The 7,056-nt window shown below is 43.2% G+C and overlaps 1 long non-coding RNA gene across 1 annotated transcript; it reads left to right on the top strand.

Moving 5' to 3' along the window:
• The first annotated feature begins 2,931 nt into the window (after nt 1–2,931).
• Nucleotides 2,932–6,774, top strand: LOC123058349 (uncharacterized). The gene is made up of 3 exons (XR_006427168.1): nt 2,932–3,308; nt 3,396–3,623; nt 4,388–6,774. It is a non-coding gene; the product is annotated as an uncharacterized lncRNA (long non-coding RNA).
• Nucleotides 6,775–7,056: the final 282 nt, after the last annotated feature.

Here is a 7,056-nt window from a genome sequence, read left to right as displayed (position 1 = left end):
TTTATGTGAGCTCATTACTCTCCATGAGATCCATATGATCTCTTTGTTTCTTTTTATTTCTTTCTCTTTTCTTTTATTCACTTAGGATCATGGCAAAAGAGTCAAGCCCTTGACTCAACACTAATCTTTATTATATATAGCTCACGGAGTCGATTGCATAGAAGGATCATAAGGCAAAACTCACAACTAGATCATACTAAGAACTTTTATTCTACTAGATCAAGATATTACCAAAAGGATCAAACTAAGAAAAACGGTAAAGATAAAAGTGATGGTCATATGATAACGGGGCACTCCCCCAAGCTTGGCAGTTGCCAAGGGGAGTGCCCATACCCAGGTGATTATGTCTCTCTTTTCGGGGGTGGTGGTGTGATGTTCTTGGCGATGATGCCCCTCAGGAAGCAAGAGCAAGAGTAGAACAACAGCGCAAGTAAGAGCAAGAGCGAGAGCAGCAGCGCAAGCAAAAGCAAGATCGAGAGCAGCAGCGGGAGCAAGAGCAAGAGCTAGAGCAGACTAGGCAGGGGACCGAGAGCAAGAGTAGAGCAGCAGTGCGAGCAAGAGCTAAAGCAGTAGCAGCTCCTATTGATGTGGACGTCACCGCCGAGGGAGCTACGTCGTGGAGGAAGTGGTCGGCGACGCCGCCGTGGATGGAGCCGCGCCATGTCGGCTCGGGACCGAGCGCCTGATGACCCACAAGTGTAGGGGGTCTATCGTAGCCTTTTCGATAAGTAAGAGTGTCGAACCCAACGAGGAGCAAAAGGAAATGATAAGCGGTTTTCAGCAAGGTATTCTCTGCAATCACTGAAATTATCGGTAACAGATAGTTTTGTGATAAGGTAATTTGTAACGGGTAGCAAGTAATAAAAGTAAATAAGGTGCAGTAAGATGGCCTAATCCTTTTTGTAGCAAAGGACAAGTCTGGACAAACTCTTATATAAAGGAAAGCGCTCATGAGGACACATGGGAATTATCATCAAGCTGGTTTTCATCACATTCATATGATTCGCGTTCGGTACTTTGATAATTTGATATGTGGGTGGACCAGTGCTTGGGTACTGCCCTTTCTTGGGCAAGCATACCACTTATGATTAACCCCTATTGCAAGCATCCGCAACTACAACAGAAGTATTAAGGTAAACCTAACCATAGCATGAAACATATGGATCCAAATCGGCCCCTTACGAAGCAACGCATAAACTAGGGTTTAAGCTTCTGTCACTCTAGCAACCCATCATCTACTTTTTACTTACCAATGCCTTCCTCTAGGCCCAAACAATGATGAAGTGTCATGTAGTCGACGTTCACATGACACCACTAGAGGAAACACAACATACATCTCATCAAAATATGGAACGAATACCAAATTCATATGACTACTTATAGCAAGACTTCTCCCATGTCCTCAGGAACAAATATAACTACTCACAAATCATATTCATGTTCATAATCAGAGGGGTATTAATATGCATAATGGATCTGAACATATGATCTTCCACCAAGTAAACCAACTAGCATCAACTACAAGGAGTAATCAACACTACTAGCAACCCACAGATACCAATCTGAGGTTTTGAGACAAAGATTGGATACAAGAGATGAACTAGGGTTTGAGATGAGATGGTGCTGGTGAAGATGTTGATGGAGATTGACCCCCTCCTGATGAGAGGATCGATGGTGATGATTTCCCCCTCCCAGAGGGAAGTTTCCCTGGCAGAACAGCTTCACCGGAGCCTTAGATTGGTTCCGCCAAGATTCCACCTCGTGGCGGTGGAGTTTTGTCCCGAAAGCTTGCTTATGATTTTTTCCTCAACGAAAGACTACATATAGCCAAAGATGGGTATCCGAGGGCTGCCAGGGGGCCCACGAGGCAAGGGGGCGCGCCTAGGGGGGTAGGGCGCGCCCCCACCCTCATGGACGATGGGCGGCCCCCCTCTGGTACTTCTTTCGCCCAATATTGTTTATATATTCTGAAACATACTCCCGTGAAGTTTCAGGACTTTTGGAGACGTGCATAATAGGTCTCTAATATTTGCTCCTTTTCCAGCCCAGAATTCCAGCTGTCGGCATTCCCCCTCTTCATGTAAACCTTGTAAAATAAGAGAGAATAGGCATAAGTATTGTGACATAATGTGTAATAAGAGCCCATAATGCAAAAAAATATCGATATAAAAGCACGATGCAAAATGGATATATCAGCATCGGCAGCTCCGTGAGATCGAATCAAGAAGAAAATGCGGCGATTAGTGTACAACCTTTTTGGTGGCGCCGATTGGGCCTCAGCTTCATCCGAGGAAACGGTGATGATGCTGCTCTTTCGGTGGTGCGGCTGGAGATGATGGTGTGGGAATGGAGGTGGCGGGAAAGGTGAGGGGAACGTCGGGGCAGCTCCTTGGAGGTGGAGGACGGGGTTGTTGAACCGGTGAGACGACGAGATCGACGACGGATCCTCATCTGGTACGGTGGATGAGGGACGTCGAGGTGTTATTGTGGACGACATCGTCGGGGAAGAGGCTCCGGCTGGGTGGCGGACGGAGGAGGGTGTGGGGCTTCGCGGGTTTTCGCGGCCTCGGTGTACGAATGGGTGGGCGAATGGGATGGGGGGAACTATGGCTTAGGGACGCGCTTGTCCGAAATGTGGGATAAGTTATAAAAATACACCCACCGTATGCCACTTTTGTTAGGCAAATCTGGCAAGCCTACTAGTCCAACCCATCTCATCCTAGCACGTGTCCAACAACAGCGCAGCACTGCAATGGCAGCCCAACAAGAGCACAGCCAGCCAAGCCCACCTCTCTTCAAAAGTTATTTTCCTTCTCTTGCTCCTTGGGCCAAGCATTTTTTTACACTAAAGCCCATCTAGCGATCACACTTCAAGGCCAGCGCAGGGACGTGATCCTCTCCTTCCTCTGCATGTTCAATATGGAGCAGGAACAGAACGGAAACAGCCATGGCCTCCATCTCTTCCTCCCCTCCTCCCACTTAATTTATTTGCATGTTCACACCGGAGTCAACACGAAAACTGTGGAGGGCGTTAGAAGTAACCCATTCAGGGAATTAGAACCCAACATTATTGCTTTAATTGGACGAACCGATCCATGAAACGTACAGCCATTAATGACCGCACTAAGCTCGCTGTGGATCTCCTCGTATGGACTTCCCTCGCACCTATAAAGAGCACCCCGAGGATCTCCTCCTAGTACCCATATTCCTCCCGAAGAATCCCTCTCCATCTCCCTCCCCATCTCATGGAATCTCTCGCCGGAGTTTACCCTCTGCCACCACTTCAGACGAAGCTAGCAACGCCTCCGGTGAGTCCCTCACGACTCCTTTTCTTCCTATGGATGCTGGACCTCTGTGCGGACCATCTTGACGTCTTACCTCCTTCTAATACGCAGCCGGAACACACCGTCCGGGAGTACGCAACCAAACGGAGTTCAGCGCAACTCCGGCGGCCCTCCACCACCACCACCGGATGAGTTCGAGCCCGAGGCCTTGACTTCCTGACTCACCGCGCCGTCCCCTGCCCCGTCCGCCTTGCTCCTTCACCTGGAACCGCTGTGTCGTCGAGACCATCGACATCCGAGCCATGCTGCCGTCTCCGGCGACCGGACCATCTCTCCTCGGTGAGCCCATTCCCTTCCAGACGCTCGATCCAAAGATCGCTCTCCCTCCGTTCTGCTCTGTTAAAAAAACGTAGGGGTATCCACCAGTAAATATAGGACACGTGGTAGACCAAATTTAATCCCGTAATTGATTTCCAGAAAAATTCCCAATCTTTAGAAATCCATATCTTTTGATCTACTTGTCCAAATTTGACAAATAAGATATCCCTGAGTTGCTTAGAACTTCTAGTTTATTATAAAATTTTAAGATTTCAGTTTTTGGCAAGTTAAAATATAGTTTTGATTTAAATGGTAATTCGAGTATTTTTGCTATATCTTTTATGTTGTAAATCATATGAAAAAGTTTTATATATGAAAATTGGTCTTTGGAATCATATCTAGAACTCATAGAATAATTTTTCAGTGTGGTTTAGTTATCGTTTTAGCACAATACTGTAATTTTAACCTTCTTTGATCATCCATTAATAAACTAATTAAACTAAAATTTGTTTCATTGTTAAAACCATTAGATTGATCCGTAGAAACCCTCTCTGGTTAGTTGTTATCATCTTAAAAAAGTTAGAGTTAGAAAGTTATTAATTAGTTTATTAACATGAACTATATGCCATTCATACGAATTGGTCCAATTGCATAAACTTGAGTCATATGTAGTTAACTTGCTAGGGTTGTTTGGCATGAATTGTGTGTCGGATGGTTTTGCTTGAGTACTTGTTATGTGAATGTTGATGTGTGAAGTGTCTTACTTAAGTTATCTATCGCGTTAGATTGCGACGAGTGTGAAGGTGAATTCTACGAGGAGGTAGAACCGTGTGACTACGAAACCGAAGGCAAGTTGCAACTTGATCATTCCTTGTCCTATGTGTTTGTAATATGCATGATCTCTTTAAAATTTACTAGTATGCATGTTTTACTGAAAAGTTTTGCAAACAACTATTGCTAGTTAAAGCTCTAGGTACTTGTAGCTATGCTTAGCCATGCTTGCAAATAAAAGGGTTGGGAATCAAACAAGTTTACATGTTTAAACTTGTCTTCTTTTGGGGCAATGATTTATGATAACTTTTGGAAAATAAAAAACTATATATTATTTTACTTCTACTCCCTGGGCGGAATGGTATTGATGGGAGCGTCTACAAGTGATTGCGTCCATCGGGGTCTTGTAGTGAATGCGTCTGACTGGGGTCTTGCACACAGGTTTTTGGTGGGGACCATCGTTCAGGGGAATGAGATCTTCCAAGTACAGTTTGATGTAGCTCCTAGTATAGCCACATGCTACTATGGGCTCTGGCTTAGTTTAGTACTAACAGGAAACCCTTACCTCAGGACTGCCATCGGAGAGAGGCTTTCATTGCCTAAGTTGCGGGCGGCTTGGTCAGGTATAGGGGGCTATTACGGAAAGGCTTCGTCACAATCTTCTTTTAGTCGTACACTCAAGTGGGGGTTGGTTGTGTTGGTTGTGTCATGTGGGGAATGCGTACGACCTCTGCAGAGGGTTTAACCTAATCGATTAGTCGTGCCCCCGGTTACGGGCAATTTTGAGCAACTAAAGACTTGGACTGAAGAAGAATCTCCCCTCTTTTTTCTAAAAGTCTGTTTTAAGGGCTAAAGTTGAGGGATGAGCATAGTGAATGTGTTTCACTTCAATTTTATGTATGTTTTAAACTAATTTGGAGAATGAACACTGGTGCGTATATCCAAGTGTCTCACTCCTACCTTTTAAACTAAAACTATTTTTTATTTCATTTTTATTTCAAAAGAAGTTTACAAAATTTAGTATAGGTGAAAATTGGCTTTATGCAAAGGAAACCTTCACCAATACTTACCTTGCATATATAGTCTGTTAAAATTTTCTTGGGACATTTACATCTATGCCCTTAACTCAAACCCACTACTCAGTTTTGCCCCTAATTTTTAGGTATGCTCAGTTTTGCCCCTAATTTTTAGGTATGCTCAGTTTTGCCCCTCCGCCGTTAGTTTAACTTATAGAAATGACCTTTTGTGTCGTTACCGTTCGGTCAAAGGGCTTTGACCATCCTGAAAAAATAGCAAAACAATTCAAAAAAATTAGAACTTTGTGGGATCGAAGATACTCATGTGAACAGTAAATTAAAAAAATAGAGAAAAAATCGAAAAAAATATGAAATTTTGTGGGACTGAAGATACTGCAGTTGTGCAAGATGTGTGCACATTTTTGTTGTGTTTGGAAATTGTAGGAGCTCATGGAGGAAAAAAACAAAATTTAGCTCAAAAAAACTTTGAAAAAATGCACTATTTTGTTTTTTTTCTCTAGAGCGCCTCGTACGTCATTTGATCACCAAAAATGGCAAGCACCTTGTGCACTCAAACCTCTTTGAAGCCAAAAAAATAAACTTTTTTGAATTTTTTTGCTATTTTTTCAAATTTACTGTTCAGGGGCATAAATTATTTTTGCTTTCCTTTGCCACGAGTCCAACCAACACCAAAATTTGCACGCACCTTGCGAACATGACTATCTTTGATCCCACAAATTTTCAATTTTTTTGATTTTTTTGCTATTTTTTTATGGATGGTCAAAGTCCTTTGACCAAACGGTAACGGCGCAAAAGGGAATTCCTATAAGTGACACTAACAACGGAGGGGCAAAACCGAGCATACCTAAAAATTAGGGGCAAAACTGAGTGGTGGGTTCGAGTTAGGGGCACAACTGGAATTGGCCCAATTTTCTTTGTAACTTGTGAGTATATTCCACGTACTCATCTGCATCTGTCATGTGTAGATCTTGATAGAGTAAGAGACGATAGGGTTATGGTCTACACTCAACGAGCCTAGTGACGTTGATGGATCCCTAACTAAGTGACTACGTATAATTCCGCTGTATTATGTGCCATCATTGAGCTGTGCCAATGGTATGTATTTGCTTAATTCTGGATCTACCGTTGTCGTAAAATGATGTATGTTTTACTGATATTCATTTTTGTTACTGTGTGTGTTAACTACGATCCAGGATAGCACAGTAAGCACAGAGACTTGGATTTTACCAAATTCGGGTAGTAACAGTTCAGGGGTATCACGGGCATTTCGCGTGTCGGGATTTCACAGGAGGTGGGAATTTTCGCGCGCGTTGTAATTTTGGGATAGTAAGGAGCGGGTTGAGATGGAGGAAGTTTTCGGAGCACAACGAGAGAAAGATATATCTTAAATATTTTGAGGTAACAAGACGCAGCTTGAAATTTCTGGACAAGCCTAACGTGTGTTGTACCAAATCAATTCGCACTTCCGTCGATGAAAAAACAAAAAAAATCAATTCACACCACACAAGAGAGTCTAGTCCCGTGTACTGTACCAAATCAATTCGCACAACAAATTCCATTCAAAACTTTGAATTCATGTTATGTTTAATTAAAATATTTTGCTACGTGTATAATGCATGCAACCTGCTACTCGAATGAACGTCTTA

The sequence above is a fragment of the Triticum aestivum genome, chromosome 3A, assembly GCF_018294505.1.
Source record: "Triticum aestivum cultivar Chinese Spring chromosome 3A, IWGSC CS RefSeq v2.1, whole genome shotgun sequence".
In the NCBI taxonomy this organism is placed as follows: domain Eukaryota; kingdom Viridiplantae; phylum Streptophyta; class Magnoliopsida; order Poales; family Poaceae; genus Triticum; species Triticum aestivum.
The sequence above is the reverse complement of the archived record's forward strand: the minus strand, read 5'-3'. Positions and strand labels throughout refer to the sequence as shown.